Consider the following 20,076-nt stretch of genomic DNA (forward strand, 5'->3'; position numbering starts at 1 on the left):
TCCTAATTCTTTGTATGCCTTCCAATTGTCTTGTATGCAGGACGCTGTGAATTTTATGTTGTTGTGTGGAGGACTTTGTTGTATTCCTTTATATAGTGTTGACCTCTTTTCTGGGATGCACTTAGATTACCTGGTATTATTTTGTTTCTGTATAGGATTACTTTGAAGCTTTGTTAGGTTAGGTCATTATTCTAAACATAATTGGACCCTACATCTAAGATAATTTTCTTCTACGTATTTTATCCAATCCATCATATATTATGAAATCTCATTTATTCTGATTGACACAAACAGAAACTATTCTCAGTCCATGGTTAGCTTCAGGAATTGTTAGCCTGATTTGTTTCCATTGGTTCTTTCTCTAGGTTTCGATAGTTTATTCTCCTACATGAGCAGACTGGTACTCTGCCAAAGATTGAAGGGGATATCTCTGAAGATCTTCCAAGCTCTGTCTTTGTGAACTCCCTTTGTGCCAATATTTTGGCCTCCCTAAATTCCAATCAATGTCTCTAAAACTCAGTGAGATTCCATGGCATTAATCTGCTTCCTCTGTTCCTGTTTAGCAGAGGGTATACATGTTCTATGAAGTAAACTGGGGCAATCATACAGCTTGCCTTATGTGAAAGAAAGTGAAAGTGTTAGTCACTCAGTGTCTGATTTTTGTGACCCCAGGGACTGTAGCCCACCAGGCTCCTCTGTCCATGGAAATCTCGAGGCAAGAACACTGGAATGGGTAGCCATTCCCTTCCCCAAGGGATCTTTCCAACCCAGGGATCAAACCCAGTCTCCTGCATTGCAGGCGGATTCTTTACTGTCTGAGTCCCCTGGAAACCCACAGCTAACCTTATAATCAGGGATAATAATCATGTGCAGTCTGTCATGTAATATCTGATATCAACTGCTTTATATATGTCTGGTTTCTTAGTTGGTTAACATAAGAGAGTAAATCTGGTACTGTTACTCCCTCATGGTCATATACAGAATTTTCTTACTTTTCATTTAGTAAGAGAATGACAGTACACGGGATGTGCCATTGTGCTTGTGGTTGCTGTGTTTTATTTGAGAATGCTGATGAGGGTTAGGGGCTTTAAGTATTAGCCCCACATGGTGGGGCTAATATGTGAAACATATGTGAAAAATAGTTCATACATGCTGTCTATCCTGAATAATGAACTGATACATATTAGTTAAGGCAATATTTTCAGTCTCAAAAAATGATGTCATGTTTGCTTGAGATGTTACTATGAATATTCCCATGTGCAGAACTCAATCCAATATTGTGGGTTTTGAATACCATTCAAATATTGGGGGGAAGAAAAGACATGTAAGGATAGGGAGTTTATACATATCAAGCAAAACTTGATTTTTTAAAATAAGATATAACACAAAGGCATGTAAACACTTTGGCCATATTTTCATAACTGTCCCTAGGTGAATTTAAAAATGCACTGTTTATTTTTCACAACCAAAACTTGCATAATTTTATCATAAAACTTCCTTGAAAAAAACTTTCCCCCAAATAGCTGGCTCTATGAAACATTTGAAATGCTCATTTACAGATGCCAACTATTTTCCCACATACCAGTGGGTCTCAGAGAATATAAGCCTATGCTTATGCCAGACACCCCACATATGTATTAGTTATCATGCAAACCAAACAAAAATAATAGAAAGCAAAGGGGAAGTAGATTTGGTATGTGTCAGGATCCACTGCCAGTCATGTCCTGTCTTTGTTTTATCACCAGATATAAACTTTGGTATGAACTTTTTGATGGGTTTCACTTTAAAACCCATTTTATAGTGCATGGGTTATACTTTGTAGACTCTGGGCTTTTCTTGGTAAAATGCATCCTTTAAAACATACGACCAAAAACGTCTCTTGCTCACAACAACCAAAACATGTTTTTATCAGTTACATAAAATAGAGTCAAAATGTTAGTATTTGCTTATATATTCCTCAATAGATATTAAAGAAAGATATCACAACAGCAAAATGTTTGAACCACATGCACCTTGATTAAAATTCACTTTTTCTTCTGATGAACTATGCAGATTTCAACAGAACCTTCACCCCCAGCATACGGCTAAAGCAATCATAGTATTTGAAGGTTCTGGCATGTTTTAGTTTTATTCTTGATTTTTTTTTTATTACTATCCAGAAAGAAAAGTACACCAGATTCAAATATATGAATATACTACTTTAAATTATGTCTTTGAAATATTAACTGGTTTTTATAGTTTTGAAATTAATAGGCATTTATAGAGCTACTTTGATATATTTACAATCTTTTAAAACTTCTCTTTCAAACATCTCTGTCATTCTGTATCTAAAATATTATAGTATTTTCTTTCTCACAGCATAAAGATACTTTCAATTGAGTTTATATATTTTTAAATTAAATAAATTTGTTTATGTCAAAAGAAAAAAATGCATGTAAAACTTATTTTATCTGGCATTAATATCTCCTTTGCCATTACATGCTGTTACATAATGTCATAATGGTTGGGTTATTTTCATAACTGATGTTATATGCCCTAGCTAAAGGCCATAAGGTTTCTCTTATGGCTCCAAAGATATTCCTGCTACCTATTTTTCTAGTCTATTAGGCATTGTAATTATGGAATTAGATGTTCTTTAAAGACTATCTTAGGTACCTCATAGATCAAAATGGTTCCTCTGAAGCAGTTACCAGATCTGTTGCACAATTACATAATTAAGTCCGTGTAGTAAAAATCTTAACAAGACTCTTTTAAAAACTAAGCAGTGTGCACTGGAGCAACAGATAACTTTGACTGCAAACTGAAAGTAGAGAGAAAGTGGTAATATATTCAATGTAAAGGTCTCTCAATACTAATTTTTATATTGAGATCTCATCTCTCAAAAGAAATCTCAGGGGAGTTGGGTCTGGCTTCTCAATTGTCCAGAACATTGGTTGATGGTTTCATTAGTGACATTTCAAGAGAATTTCTTCTGCATAAACTTGTCCATCCATCTTCCTCAGAAATATACATAAACTCACTATAATTTGGGGCTACCAAAAAGATAAACAGTGACTAAAACGCTAAATGAAATGAATGTTATTCATATTAGGAGCCTGGTAGGCTGCAGTCCATGGGGTCATGAAGAGTCAGACACAACTGAGTGACTTCACTTTCACTTTTACTTTCCTGCACTGGAGAAGGAAATGGTAACCCACTCCAGTGTTCTTGCCTGGAGAATCCCAGGGACGGCAGAGCCTGGTGGGCTGCCGTCTATGGAGTCACACAGAGTCGGACACGACTGAAGCGACTTAGCAGCAGCAGCAGCAGCATATTATCACTTAGTATATTTTAAGTCAATTGAATTCTGCTATATCCTATGTAGCTCTAGTATATAGTCTTAAATACCAATTACGTATATACATTTGCAAAGTAGAAATAAAGCAAATTAAATAACATAATAAAATTTGGAGCAAGTGCTTGCCCCAAAACTCACAAATATAATACTTAAAAAAAAAAATTATTGGCACAGAAATACATAGACATTATATTACTAAATTATCCAAATTTGAAATCAATGTATCAACACTGCCTTCCAGTATTGCCCGCCCCTCATTCTATAAGAGCCAGAAACAAAGACCCAGCTAATCTATAGGAGAACAGATATTCAAGGCCAAATAGTCATTTAACACTAGATCCTTTCAAAACATCCTATCTTTTAGACTCCACAAATCCTCAAATGACTGCAACCCTTGACTTGCGTACTCTATTCAACTGATTCTTAATGACCATTTTACCAAGTCTCTTTTAATTCTCCCTACCACCAACCCCATGTGAAATTTTATGTCCTATTCATTTCTTATTCTCATCAGTTAATTTGGAATGTTGTCTCCTATTACTGCATTTTCACTTTGACAAAAACTATCAGTGACAACTCCAAAGTTGACTTGTTGCTAATTTTTAAAGAAGGACTATATCAAATCAAAGTGCTTGTGTTTCCTCTGTGTTAATTCACTGTGTTGGTTTTCTAGTGTTACACAACAAACCACTCTAAAGGTTAGAGGCTTAAAACAATGATTTAGTATTATCCCTCACAGTTCTGTGAGTTGACTGGGTTCATCTGGGTTGTAATCAGTTCTGATCATTCATGTGGTCATGGTAGACAGTAGCTGGGACCAGAGTTATCTGAAGATCTCACTGGACGTTAATGTTCAACATGACTTCTTCACTCACATTTCTGGGCTTTCAGCTATAAGATTTGAAAAACTAGGAGCCAGACACGTCTTTCCCCATGACCTCCCCCCATTGCTGGCTGCCGTTCCTTGCAGCATGGCACCTTCAGAGTGATAGCTGGTTTTTCATCCAAGAGCATTTTCCTTCTAAGAGACCACCAGGTGTAAACCACCAGTCTTCTTATGACCCAGCCTCAGAAGGCATGCAATGCAATACCACTTCTGTGGCATTCCTTGGGTTACTCAGGGAGAGACACAAAAGGGTATAAATATTGGGAGATGTGGTTCCTTGGGGGATCACGTTTGGAAAAACGGATGCTTCACACTCATCTGTTACCTTACTTGGCAAATATTTGACAAAGCAGGATAAATAATCTAGGGAATAATATCAAGCAAGGTATAAGGCAGTAAAAACATCCCTGAAGTCACCATGGTAGTTACAAAAATTGGTACTGTCTCTGACGAGCTCCTACTTTGTATAAGCCTACAGCTTCTTCCAGCCCTATTCTTGTTGTTGCATGTGTGTTAGTTGCTCAATCAGGTCCAACTCCTTGCAACACCATGAACTGTAGCCCATAAAGCTCCTCTATCCACAGAATTCTTCAGGCAAGAATACTTGAGTGGGTTGCCATTCTCTTCTCCAGGGGATCTTGACCTGGGTGACCGAACCCAGGTCTCCCACATTGCAGCCGGATTCTTTACCATCTGAACCACCAGGGAAGTCCTCGTGTTGTTGTTGGAGCAAATCAATTTAGGCTCTCACTCACTCCATAGTACCCAGATAAATTTCAGAGTTCAAATTGCCTTAAAAATAATCATGTCTTGACAACTATTAAATTCTTTGGTGATCAAAGAACGAGAAACCAATGTTTCTATCAAATTATGTTATATACACACATGCACACACACAAATATGCTATCTGCTGGCAGGGGTACAGTGAAACGGTTACGTTCATACCCTGCTGATGGAAACTTAAATAGCTACAACCCCTTTGGAAAGAAATTTACAGTATGTTCATCCTGCTTGACCCAGTCATACTACCTTTGGGAACTGAGATAATTCAGAAAACACATTGAACTACAGAGAAGTTTTTTCATACAAAGATGTTTATCTCAAGATTATTTTGTGGATGAAGGAACTAAACAGAGGCATAAAGGCTTCCCAGGTGGCTCAGTACTAAAGAATCCATCTGTCCATGCAGGAGACGCAGGATGCGTGGGTTCAATCCCTGCTTGGGTCGGGAAGATTCCCTGCAGGAGGGAATGGCAACCCACTCCAGTGTTCTTGCCTGGAGAATCCCATGGACAGAGGAGACTTGTAGGCTATAGATCATAGCGTCACAGAGTCGAACATGCCTGAGCACGCATGCACCTTCAGGCAAGAATTTGAACCCACAAGCCCTGTCTTCACATTCCTGCATTCATGACCACCTTGCTATCATTTCTGATGAACAACTTTAGGTTAAAAAAAAAATTCACACACATACACACACGCTGTTTTAGAGACAATACAAATGCAACCAGTTTACAAAATAAAATATGCAGGAAACAGCAAGATTGGGAGGATATAAACTAAAATACTGATAACAGCTGCCTCTAAGTGGTGATATTCTGGGTTGTTTTCCCTTCTCCTTTATATGTTTTTAAGAAGTTCTCGAATAAAAAAGAAGTTTTTTAGGCCCATAGGGGAAAGGAAGATTTGTGTATGTTTTTTTTTTTTTAATCCTGAGTTGCTATTCCTTTCTGTACAGATAAGGAGCCCAGCTCTGTGCATATTTATCACAAATAACCTGGGGATGTAGAATTTTAACACAAGCTAGGAAAGTTGGAATTAAGAAAAGAACCTGGGGAGATCCTTAAAACTTAGAAAGACAAATGCCACCTTTCACTTGGTAAGTGATAAGTGATTATCCTTTCACATGATAAGCAGGAAGGCTCTAGGGGCTTGGTCAATGGCCAAAGTACTGGGATCACAGAGTTCCTGGAGTTCTGCAGAGTAAGATTTATCTGGAAAGAACCAAGACAACAAGCTTTCCTGATATTGGTTGCAGGTTATACATGAGGCATGTAACCTGGCCTAGGTTTTTTGTTAATTATGATTGATTGATTGATTAAATCTTGCACAAAACTACATATAGATTCAACAATATAATTTTTCCTTAAAATATTCATGTTCATGCTTTTATTAAAAATTAATTTTGTAAACAATGATATATTGAATGGAAAGCTGGCATACCCTTATTTTCTCACTGAGTACATCTGGCCTTTTCAGTCTCCAAGAAACCAGTTGTGGAGGTTTATCTGGACAGCTGACAATATAACATAAGTAGATCTGTGGACTTCCCTGTGGCTCAAATGATAAAGAATCTGCCTGCAATGCAGGAGACCAGGGTTCAATCCCTGGGTCAGGAAGGGAATGGCAATCCACTCCAGTATTCTTGTCTGGAGAACTCCATGGACAGTGAAGCCTGGCGGGCTACAGTTCATGGGGTCGCAAAGAGTCAGACAGGACTGAGTAACTAACACACACAGATCTGTGGGTACTAGCCTTACAAACTCATATGTCTGTTGACAGAAAATATCACAGAACTGTAAGTAATGCAGATTCAAGAGGCGTATTTCACTATCCATCCCTGGGTTCACACCTCCTTCTTTGGAGACTCCAAGGGAGAGCAAAAAGGGGAAATGGTAACTTGCAAACAAACAGGCAAGAGCTGGTCCCAGTTATTAGATTTCCCTTCTTCTCTATCACTATTTTTTATTGGAGGGTAATTGCTTTAAACGTTGTGTTAGTGTCTGCTGTACAACAAAGTGAATCAACTCCAAGTACACATACATCCCCTTCCTTTTGTGTGCCTCCCGCCCACCCTGCCATCACTCCTCTAGAGCACCGAGCTGAGCTTCCTGTGCTAGACAGCAGCTTCCCACTAGCCATCTAGTCTACACATGGTAACTCCTTATTACCAATTTCAGACTCGAATTAAAGAAAGTAAGGAAAACCGCTAGACCATTCAGGTATGACCTAAAGCAAATCCCTTATGATTATACAGTGGAAGTGAGAAATAGTTTTAAGGGCCTAGATCTAATAGAGTGCCTGTGGAATGAGGTTCATGACATTGTACAGGAGACAGGGATCAAGACCATCCCCATGGAAAAGAAATGCAAAAAAGCAAAATGGCTGTCTGCGGAGGCCTTACAAATAGCTGCGAAAAGAAGAGAGGCAAAAAACAAAGGAGAAAAGGAAAGACATAAGCATCTGAATGCAGAGTTCCAAAGAACAGTAAGAAGAGATAAGAAAGCCTTCTTCAGTGATTAATGCAAAATAGAGGAAAACAACAGAATGGGAAAGACTAGAGATCTCTTCAAGAAAATTAGAGATACCAAGGGAACATTTCATGCAAAGATGGGCTCGATAAGGGACAGAAATGGTATGGACCTAACAGAAACAGAAGATATTAAGAAGAGGTGGCAAGAATACATGGAAGAACTGTACAAAAAGGATCTTCACGACCCAGATAATCACGATGGTGTGATCACTAATCTAGAGCCAGACATCTTAGAATGTGAAGTCAAGTGGACCTTAGAAAGCATCACTACAAACAAAGCTAGTGGAGGTGATGGAATTCCAGTAGAGCTGTTTCAAATCCTGAAAGATGATGCTGTGAAAGTGCTGCACTCAATATGCCAGCAAATTGGGAAAACTCAGCAGTGGCCACAGGACTGGAAAAGGTCAGTGTTCATTCCAATCCCAAAGAAAGGCAATGCCAAAGAATGCTCAAACTACCACACAATTGCACTCATCTCACATGCTAGTAAAGTAATGCTCAAAATTCTCCAAGCCAGGCTTCAGCAATACGTGAACTGTGAATTTCCTGATGTTCAAGCTGGTTTTAGAAAAGGCAGAGGAACCAGAGATCAAATTGCCAACATCTGCTGGATCATGGAAAAAGCAAGAGAGTTCCAGAAAAGCATCTATTTCTGCATTATTGACTATGCCAAAGCCTTTGACTGTGTGGATCACAATGAACTGTGGAAAATTCTGAAAGAGATGGGAATACCAGACCACCTGACCTGCCTCTTGAGAAATCTGTATGCAGGTCAGGAAACAACAGTTAGAACTGGACATGGAACAATAGACTGGTTCCATATAGGAAAAGGAGTACGTCAAGGCTGTATATTGTCACCCTGCTTATTTAACTTATATGCAGAGTACATCATGAGAAATGCTGGACTGGAAGAAACACAAGCTGGAATCAAGATTTCCGGGAGAAATATCAATAACCTCAGATGTGCAGATGACACCACCCTTATGGCAGAAAGTGAAGAGGAGCTAAAAAGCCTCTTGATGAAGGTGAAAGAGGAGAGTGAAAAAGTTGGCTGAAAGCTCAACATTCAGAAAACGAAGATCATGACATCTGGTCCCATCACTTCATGGGAAATAGATGGGGAAACAGTAGAAACAGTGTCAGGCTTTATTTTTCTGGGCTCCAAAATCACTGCAGATGGTGACTGCAGCCATGAAATTAAAAGACGCTTACTCCTTGGAAAAAAAAGTCATGACCAACCTAGATAGTATATTCAAAACCAGAGACATTACTTTGCCGACTAAGATCCGTCTAATCAAGGCTATGGTTTTTCCTGTGGTCATGTATGGATGTGAGAGTTGGACTATAAAGAAAGCTGAGCACAGAAGAATTGATGCTTTTGAACTGTGGTGTTGGAGGAGACTCTGGAGAGTCCCTTGGACTGCAAGGAGATCCAACCAGTCCATTCTGAAGGAGATCAGTCCTGGGTATTCACTGGAAGGACTGATGCTAAAGCTGAAACTCCAGTACTTTGGCCACCTCATGTGAAGAGTTGACTCATTGGAAAACACTCTGATGCTGGGAGGGATTAGGAGCAGGAGGAGAAGGGGACGACAGAGGATGAGATGGCTGGATGGCATCACCGACTCGATGGACATGAGTTTGAATGAACTCCAGGACTTGGTGAGGGACAGGGAGGCCTGGCATGATGTAGTTCACGGGGTCACAAAGAGTCGGACACGACTGAGCAACTGAACTGAACTGAACTGAGTGTACATACGTCAGTGCTACTCTCCCAATTCATCCCACCCTCCCCATCTTCCCCTGTGTGTACAGGTCCATTCTCTATGTCTGTGTCTCTATTCCTGCCCTATAAATAGGTTCATCTGCACCATTTTTCTAGATTCCGTATGTATGCGTTAATACACAGAGGTTGCCTATAGGAGTTTCCCAGGCTTGTTGTCCCTCTGGTATCTCTGGGGTTGTTGCCAAAACCAAATTAACACTGAGCAATTTGAATTTTAGGGATGAAAGGAAGATTGGACACCAATAAAATCTGTCTCATAAAAACACGGTTGCTTTTCTGAGCTGAGGAAGTTTAATTATTGTTGCTTTTCTCAGAGTTTGTAGCATGATTGTGATTATCCTTAGTAAATTAGAGCAAATATCTTCCTTTCCTGGAAAATGAGTCCTTTCCCTCTCCTCTTATTCGTCATCCACTTCCAGCCCTTCTCCCCCTCTCCAGCAAGTTCTCCCCTCCCATCAGAGTCAAGCTCAATTAATTCTTGACACTACTATGGGCCTTTTTCATCATTCCTCCCCACAACGTATCTTTTATAAACTCCCCTCTCATAAACTCTAATGCATATCAATAACCATATCTTAATCTTTTTTCTTATAGAAAGATTATCTCTTATCTATGGTAGTGTTGCCAAATAAAATAACAGATACCCTGCAAGGGGTTGAGTTGTGTCCAAAACGATATGTTGAAATCCTAACCTCTGGTGCTTTTTAATGTGACTTTATTTTTAAATAGGGTCTTTGCAGATGTAATCAAGTTAAAAATGAAGTCATTACGTGGGCCCTCATCCAGTAGGCTCGGTGTCCTTAGAAAGAGAGGAAAAGACATATATAGAGAGAATAACATGTAAAGACTGAGGCAGAAAATGGAGCGATGCATTTGCAAACCAAGGATTTGGGGTTATTACCTGAAGCTACAAGAGAGAGGCCTGGAATCAACTCCCCCACAGAAAGAATAAACCCTGCTGATGCTCTGAATTCAGACTTCTATCTCCAGAACTGCAAGAAAATCAATTTCTGTAATATTAAGCCACCAGTTCTACAGTGCTTTGTTATGGCAGCCCTATGAACTGGTACACCATCCACCTGCAACTCTTTCTTTCCCTGTATTACCAGGTTGTCCATCTCTAAGTCCATGCCTATATCCTTAATTTGTTTTTTAGAAAAATTTCTTAGAGTAGAAACTGTATCTTGATCTTTTTTTACTTATAGAGAGATTATCTCTTATCTATAGTAGGGTGGCCAAATAAAATATAAGATACCCAGTTAACTGGGCATCCTGTATTTTTATTTGCTAAATTTGGCAACCAATGAAGATGAACAATAAATACTTAAGAAGTAAATGGTTGAATCCCTAGTTATCAATTTTATGAAAAGCTCTTTCTTAATGTCTATAACATTCAATCACCAACAGGTATATCGAGAAACTTAACCCTACCTTCTATTAAATTTTGGTGGCCCATACCTGGAATATTGATTAAGATGTTATAAGGATACATCAGAAGTAGAGAAGATCAAAAAAGAATAATTACATTGGTCAGAAATATAAAGGCAGGTGTTATTGTGAAGATAGGAACTAAAGAGGTTTAGATTCTGCTATACGAAAAGGTTGAGTTGAAAGATCCATGATCAAAATCTAGAATCATAACACATATTAGTGAAATGATTGGTTTGCCAAACTTATAAAGACTAGGCTGAAAATGAAACTAATATTAAATGATTACTTTTCTGTCATGCCTTTTACATACATTAATTCATTTCACCTATGTTAGCACATAGGTATTAATAGCTCTGCATTTCTGAGATAACAGAACAAAGGTTTGGAGGTCAGAGTTGGGATTCATACCCAAGATCCAAGACCCACACTCTTCCAACACTCACAGACTGCTTCTCTAAACCTCTGTTCCCTGAGCAGTGCAAATGAGAAACAATTAAAGGAAGCACATATTTACTAAGTGTATAATACATTTTAAAAATCCACTGATGCAGAGTGCAGCCTGGCAGCAAATATAAACTGATGCAAAATTTATGGATCAATTTATGAGTAAGAAAGCCATTAGGGCAAGATGATTCACATAGAACTTACGTTTAAAATTGACATCAGAAACTACTAGAACTTCTAGAACACCTGGCTAAATTGACATGGGGTCTATTTTAGGATGATCTTCTCCATATTCTTGTGCAAATGATGAACTTAATACAAAGTCCATTTACTTCATTATCATTTAGCAGTTTTTGGAGCTACAAAAACTGAATCATGTATTATAACGAGCACTGTATTATAATCGTAGACTCTCAGGATGCCTCATTCTGTTACTTACTAGCTATGTAACAACAGAATCAAGTCACAAGCAATCTGGGCTCAGTTTCCCGCCTCTGAAAATGATGGACTGCTTTTTAATTCCTATCTAATAAACATTTAAGAGCAAACTATGTGCTGCTTTTATTTCATAATTATACCAATACTTTTAAACTATCAGTTCCCCCACATCTTAAATAGAACTCTTCTTTATATCTTTGTACTTCATTCTTTTATCCTATACACTGATCTCCTACTCATGTCAGGCACTGTGCTATACATGATAAACAAGAGAGACAAGGTCCTTACTTTTATTAAGATCAAAAATTAAGATTAAGAACAAAAAGGAATAATTAGAATGGTCAGAACTAGGCAGATGTCATTGTCAAGAGACCCTAAAATAATAAATAAATAATTACAATCTTAATAAATGTTTTGAAGGACAATTATAGAGTCCTGAGAAAGTCTTTAACACTTTAACTTGATACAAGTCTCTAGCGAGAGGGAAAACTTCCCTGAGGAAATTAACATGTAAATTTACACTTGAAGGGTGATGAGAATTTGGCAGATAAAGAGGTTGAGAGAGAGCATTCCTGATAGATCATCAAGTGTGAAGGCTCTGATTCAGGAAGGAGTTTGGTTCTAAGAGGAAACAAAAGAAGGTCAACATGATGAAGAGTAGTCCCGGTGGATTCAACAGCTGAGCTGTGACTGAACAATCACAAAGGGATAACTTTGAACACGGAACGCAGAGTTTAAAAGTAGAGAATGGACAGAGTTTACATGCTTATCAAAATCTGCTGTCTTTGAGGGTACATTGGAGTTATCCAGAAAGAGGAAGGTAAGGGGGCATTCTAGACAAGGATGAGACCAAGCTAAGCCATGAAGTTTAGTTGAGATAAAGGTAAGCTATTTTGAATCCAAAAAGACACTGTTGCCTCAAAGGATACACTCAACAGAGTGAAAGGCAACCCATGGAATGAAAGAATATATTTGTAAATCATATATCTGATGAGGGGTTAATATCCAGCATATATAAAGAACTCTTAACAATTCAACAACAACAACAACAACAACAAAAGAAATCTATTAAAACTGGGCACAGAACTTGAGTAGACATTTCTCCCAAGCAAAGAGAAAGCACTCTGTGAGTCAACCTAGTCGAGAATTGAGCTGCTTTGAGGACTTCCTGTTGCTGTTTTTATTCCCACTACCTGATAGGCTTCAAATACCTTTAGGGCAGGGGCTGATTAGTAAGAGGATTTTCCTCGATGTTTGTTCTGCCTGCAGCTTCAGGTCATTTATTTGCACTTGCACCTCAGAAAGGGTCTCTTTATATCTTATACCCCTCTCCCAGCAGTGAATCTCTAGTACCTGTTACTCATCTGCTAGCCAGGTGGTGGAGACCAGGGAAGACTCTCGGTTGTCCTGGCTCAGCTTTGGTCTTTGGCAGGTTTTATGTCACTGGATCCCAGAGGTGGACACTTCTTACTGTTCCTGCTCCTCCCCCAGCAGCAGGACATTTCTCATGGTCAAGCCCAGGGCATCTTTTTTGTTCCCACCAAGGGATAGAATATTTTGCTGTTGTTCCTCTTTCAAAGCTGCACTGGGTTTTTTAACTGTGGCCTGAAGGCAATAGAATTTGGTACCTTATCACAGAAGCTGGAGCCTTTTGATCAGTAGGCAAAATAGGAAACAAGGGTGTTACATCTTCCTCTCCTGAGGGCCTTCACTGCAGGAAAGGCTTGCTTATCGGTCTTTCTCATGAGCATCCCACGGAGAACAGAATGCAAGGGTTTCTGAGCAATCCTTCTGTCTGCGGTTCTCACAGCATCCATACTTCATGCTGGCCAACATCTAGCGTTTAGAATTTATTAAACTTTGTAGCTGAAGCTTCCTTACACTGTTGCATGAAATCCAATATGTGCTACAATGAATCAAGCGCTTGTTGTACTCCATTCCTCTTCCAAAGCACCAGCCTTTCCTTATAGATTGTTGGCCCCGAGACCTAAGCTCTCGGCGAGTTCAAGAAAAGCTGTGAATTTGCCAATTATCTGCCGTTTTGTTTTTGTTGTGTAAGAGTAAGAAGGATCTCTTTTCAGCTTTTTGCACCCCAAATGGAAGACAGAAGTTTCCCCGTCACTTTTAGTTATTACTGAATTTCTCTCCTTTTAATAGCAAAACCTAACAAATAAATTGTCTATACTCACTTTCGTCCAGCTATCTCACCCCATTTTTATATTTTTCCCCTACCACACTCAAAAATTTATTACCTATAAAATTACAAATGACCTACAAGTTACAAATCCCAGAGTCAATACTTAGTCCTCATCCTACAAAGCATGTCAGTAGTTCTTGACACAGCTGACCTCTCCCGTCCCCTGAGATATTTTCTTATCACCTTCCAGGGTGTCACACTCTCTGGATTCTTCTCTTCCCTTAGTGGCTACCCCTTCTCAGTTTCTTCCCTGAGAAGATTCCTTACTTTTCAATCTTTAAGGGATATAGTATCCCCAGAATCCCTCTGGGGACTTCTCTCCCCTATCTACATTCATGCCTTCTATCTCATCTAGTCTCAAGGTTTTACATACCATTTATAAACTGATGACCCCAGATTTATATCTCCAGAATTCAGTTCAGTTCAGTTGCTCAGTCATGTCCAACGCTTTGAGACCCCATGGACTGCAGCATACCAAGCCTCCCTGTCCATCACCAACTCTTGGAGTTTACTCAAACTCATGTCCATTGAGTCAGTGATGCCATTCAACCATCTCATCCTCTGTTGTCCCCTTCTCCTCCCACCTTCAACCATTCCCAGCATCAGGGTCTTTTCAAATGAGTCAGCTCTTTGCATCAGGTGGCCAAAGTTTTGGAGTTTCAGCTTCTGCATCAGTTCTTCCAATTAATATATATTCAGGACTCATTTCCTTTAGGATGGACTGGTTGGATCTCCTTGCAGTAAGAGACTCTCAAGAGTCTTCTCCAACACCACAGTTCAAAACCATCAATTCTTCAGTGCTCAGCCTTCTTTATAGTCCCAACTCTCACATCCATACATGACTACTGGAAAAACCAAAGCTTTGACTAGATGGACCTTCGTTGGCAAAGTAATGTCTTTGCTTTTTAATATGCTGTCTAGATTGGTCCAGAATTACATATCTGTAATTCTCCTCTGAACTCCAGATTTACATGTACAACTTCCTACTTGATGTCTCCATAACTTTGGAGTTCTCCTAGTCGTTTCAGTAGAAACATATGCAAGACTGAGCACATGATTGTCCTGGTAACACTGCTCCTCCTATAGTCCTCCCCAAAGCCATAAATGGCAAAATCCATACTCCTGTTTGCTTAGGCCAAAAAACTCTCACATCTTCCTCCTCCTCCTCAATTTGTCTACTTCTTTCACGTCCTTATATCCAATAAGTCAACAAAACTTATCAGATCTACCTTCAAGATTTGTGCAGAAGACGACCTATTATATTTGCCAGAATTATCATCTGATACAAGCCACCATAACTTCTGTCTTATTGCAGAAGCCTCTAAAGCTGATTTCCCTGCTTAACTATTGTGAAGCCAGTTTCTGGTTGGCATAAACCAAGATCTCATTTGCAAGCTCTGAATCCTACAATGTCTTTCCAGGTCACTCAGAGGAAAAGCCAAGGTCCCTGACCAGGAAGGTGGCACAATCTGACCCCATAGCACAGCTCTGGCTTCACCTTCTCCTGCTTTCCTGAGGCTTCTCTTGGTTTTAGCCTCGCTGCCATTTGTTAACTACTGTTGTTCCTCCAATAAGCCAGGTAAGCCTCTTGTTGCTTCAGGGTCCTTGCAATTTGTCTTCTCTTTCTTGAGATGGTTTTCTACCAGAAAATCTACATGTTTTATTCCCAAACCTCCTTCAGGTCCTCCTTTACTCAAATACCATCTCCTCAGAGGCCTTCCCTGGCCCCTAATCCAACACTGCAGCCTCCCTTCCAATTAGGTCTTACCCTCATTTCTTCCTTATTTTTATTTTTAGAACTTACAGCCATCTAACAAGGTCCATGTTAAGTTATATATGTTTATTGCTTTCATTTATCCCACAAGAATATAAAGGTATGGAATGTGGTATGCTTTGTTTCCTGCCATATCAGCCAGGGAAAACATTCATAGCACATAGTAGGGGCTCAACAAATATCCATTGACTCAGTGAAATGTGTCACAGTCTAAACTTTTTTTAATGGCTGGGAACTTCACTCTACTCTAGCCTTTGTATTAGAGCCACTTTTCTCCCCCCTACCCTGCCCCCCTCCACTAAAACCATGAAATGGTGCCGCCATCCTCCTTATTGCATTGGGACATTCAAAGAAAAGAAGTTTAATCTGCTCCTTGCACTGGCAGCTCATGCGCTCAGATTTACTGATCTCAGAGGGTACTTATGTACCCACTGTTTATTTATTTTGGAATTATTTTATTATCAGCTTTATATGGTTCTAAACGGTTGCCAGGATCGAAAGCCCTCAGAGGACTGTTATTACTCACCGTCAGGATGCTCCCTGACCTGACCTTGAGAAACAACTGCAGCTCCTTGCAGAAGCTGGAGATAATCAAATCTTCCTCACTTGCTCTACTTGCTCTGGGCCAAAGAGATTACTACCCAGCACCAAGAACAGGCTGCTGTTAACCATGGCACACTGTGACTCTCAAGAATCATCATGCCCAACAAGAGATACACATGGAAAAGGCCACTGGAATCAGCCACAGTGGTGTGTTTGAAGGTTTCCTTCACATGTACCTCTTTTTCTCCCCACAACAAACAAACAAAAAAACAAACAAGAACACAACAAACACAATTTCTGTCTTCATTCGTTAACTTAAAAAAGGAGGAAAATTCTTTAAATTCTGGGAAGGAAATAATTCTGCAGAAAGTTTCAAAAATAGAACAAGCAGCCTGTAATCACACCACCCAAGGCAACCAACTTCTTCAGTTTTGTGTATCACTTTCCTGACTCTTCTCCTATGAATAACTGACAGAAGGAAGCTTAATGTGCCTGCAATTGCATATCTTTTTGAAAATAAATGTTACAGTCATTCATTTCTCAGGTGGATAACAAAAATTTAATAGAGACAAGCTGTGAGCCATGCATTCTCCTGGACATGTGGTTCATATGACCGAGAATTGCAGCCTCTCTGTCTTCAAGGGGCTCTAAGACCAGCATTTTTCAACAGCAACACAGTGTAAGCCATACCTCTAAGTACAAATTTTCCAAGACATGGGTAAAATGGATTTTATTGATATAGTTTAACCCAGTGTATCTCAAATATCATCATTTCAACATACAAATGATGTAAATTGTTAATACGTTCTGTTTATAATTATTAAGAATGATTAAAATTGTTATTGAGGTATATTACTCTTTCACCATACTAAATTTGGTATCTGTTTCACTCTGGCATCACATCTCAGTTTGGGTGAGCCTCATGTCCAGTGCTCAAAGGCGAACTGAAGTGAAAGTCACTCAGTTGTGTCTGACTCTTTGCAATCCCATGGACTATACAGTCCACGGAATTCTCCAGGCCAGAATACTGGAGTGGGTAGCCTTTCCCTTCTTCAGGGATTCTTCCCAACCCAGGGACCAAAGCCAGGTGTCCCACATTGCAGGCGGATTTTTCACCAGCTGAGCCACAAGGGAAGCCCAAAGGTGAGGAGCAGCCAAACTGGCTGTGTGGTTCTCAGTTGCTTCAGTCACATCCGACTCTTTGTGACCCCATGGACCATAAACCGCCAGGTTCCTCTGCCCATGGGCTTATCCCAGCAAGAATACTAGACTGAGTTGCCATTTCTTCCTCCAGGGGATCTTCCTGGCCCAGGGATCGAACCCACACCTCCTGTGTCTCCTGTGTTGGCAGGCAGATTCTTTACCACTGAGCCACCTGGGAAACCCCCAGTCATACTGGACAGGGGAAAGACTACTTCAGAGGGGAAGTATTTGTTTCATTGCATCATATCAGAGGTACCTGATTTCATCATGGTTTATTACTGATGATCTTATTGTATTTTACTTTAAGATATCCTTGGATTATTTTACCCATGGTTTTCCTCCACAACTACTGACATCTCAAAAATTATAAGAGTGAAGAGTGACATTTGAATGCAAATGATGATCTTAAAGACATCTAAAAAGTTACATTCTGAATTTAATTGTCTTCAAACAAGTCACCATAAGAAACTTCATTTTCCAGTGAAGCCACCACCGTTTTATTTTTCCACTTTTATATGTTTATTTTTAAAAGAATCTTTACAAGAATACTACAAATAACTTTTTTCCCTAAACTACTCAAGGATAACTTGATGACCTATTGTTCCATTACCCCTGAATACAAATCAGGATATTCTCCTTCAAAACCACAATACAGCCATCAAATGTAAATTACATGGTTACACTTACTACCATCTAATCCACAGACTCTAAAACAGTTCAGTTCAGTCGCTCGGTTGTGTCCAACTCTGCGACCCCATGGACTGCAGCACGCCAGGCTACCCTGTCCATCACCATCTCCTGGAGCTTGCTCAAACTCATGTCCATTGAGTCAGTGATGCCATCCAACCATCTCATCTCCTGTCATCCCCTTCTCTTCCTGTCTTCAATCTTTCCCAGCATCAGGGTCTTTCCCAATGAGTCAGTTCTTTGCATCAGGTGGCCAAAGTATTGGAGTTTCAGCTTCAGCATCAGTCCTTCCAATAAATTTTCAGGACTGATTTCCTTTAGGATGGACTGGCTGGATCTCCCAGCTGTTCAAGGGGGGCTCTCAGGAGTCTCCTCCAACACCACAGTTCATACAGTAGCCTACTGTCCTAATAATGCCCTTTCTAGAAGAAAAAGATCCACGCAGATAAACAAAGCACACTGAGGTGCGCCATCTCTCTAGTCACCTTTAATTTGAGGTAGTCTTTCAGTGTTTCCTTGGCCTTTAAAAGTCCTGACACTTGAAAATTATAGGCCAGTTAATATGTGGAATGCCTCTTAGTTTACGTTTATCCAAAGTTTCCTCATGATTAGATTCAGAGTAAGAACAATACAGAAGTGATGCTGGAGTCTTCTCATTGCATCTTAACAAGTGGCATGTGATGAGGCTGTGTTTTCTTACTGGGGATGTTAACTTTGACCTTTTGACTCAGACTTTGTCTGCCTGTTTTCTCCATTGTTAAGTTCTGTTTTTCCCCTGTGAGAAAAAGTATGTGTGGAGAGGTCCTTTGAGGTGGTGAATATCCAATTCCTCATCAAACTTTTACCATTAGTTTTACCTCCATTGACTTTTCTTGATCAGATTAATTATCACTATGCTAGTTGCCAAGTGATCATTTCCTAATGCCATCAATTAACTGGCATTCTACTGCAAAAAGAGCTTTTTCTTCTCCTCATTTATTATTCTCTTATTTATTTAGCAGTATGTACTCAAACACATTTATTTCATTCAATTAGTTATAATCCACCACTATCATTTGCTTCATTTTGTTGCTCAACTTGCCCCAGCCTTGGCCAATGGAGCCCCTTCAAGATGCTTCTCATTATCTTTTGAAGTGTTGCTATCATTCTTTATACACTTCATTACTTTCTGGCACAACAAAATGTTCCACGATCACCTTATACTTTGCCTGCCCACACCCTGAAATCAGTCACTTCTCTAGAGAGTTTGGGTTCCTGGTAGTGGAGAAAGGAATTTACAAACTATGCTCTGGGCACTGAGTGTGCTCATTATTATTAGGGCACCACTGTAGTCAGGGCCTCTATGGACAGGGCCTCAAGGACACATTCACATCTGTATTTATTTCTATCACTAATCACATGCATTGAAAAGTGAGTTCCGACAGTTCAGTTCAGTTGCTCAGTCATGGCCAACTCTTTGCAACCCCATGGACTGCAGCACGCCAAGCCTCCCTGTCCATCACCAGCTCCTGAAGCTTACTCAAACTTATGTCCATTGAGTCTGAGATGCCATCCAACCATCTCATCATCTGTTGTCCCCTTCTCCTCCTGCCTTAAATCTTTCACAGCATCAGAGTCTTTTCCAATGAGTTGGTTCTTTATTTGCATCAGGTGGCCAAAGTTTTGGAGTTTCAGCTTCAACATCAGTCCTTCCAGTGAATATTCAGGACTGATTACCTTTAGGTGGACTGGTTGGATCTCCTTGCAGTCCAAGGGACTCTCAAGAGTCTTCTCCAACACCACAGTTCAAAAGCATCAATTCTTCAGTGCTCTGCTTTCTTTATAGTCCCAGCTCTCACGTTCATACATGACTACTGGAAAAACCATAGCTTTGACTAGACGGACCTTTGTTGGCAAAGTAATGTCTCTGCTTTCTAATATGCGGTCTAGGTTGGTCATAACTTTTCTTCCAAGGACCAAGTATCTTAATTTCGTGGCTGCATTCACCATCTGCTGTGATTTTGGAGCCCAAAAAATAAAGTCTGTCACTGTTTCCA

Source organism: Ovis canadensis, chromosome 20 (assembly GCF_042477335.2).
Source record: "Ovis canadensis isolate MfBH-ARS-UI-01 breed Bighorn chromosome 20, ARS-UI_OviCan_v2, whole genome shotgun sequence".
NCBI lineage: Eukaryota > Metazoa > Chordata > Mammalia > Artiodactyla > Bovidae > Ovis > Ovis canadensis.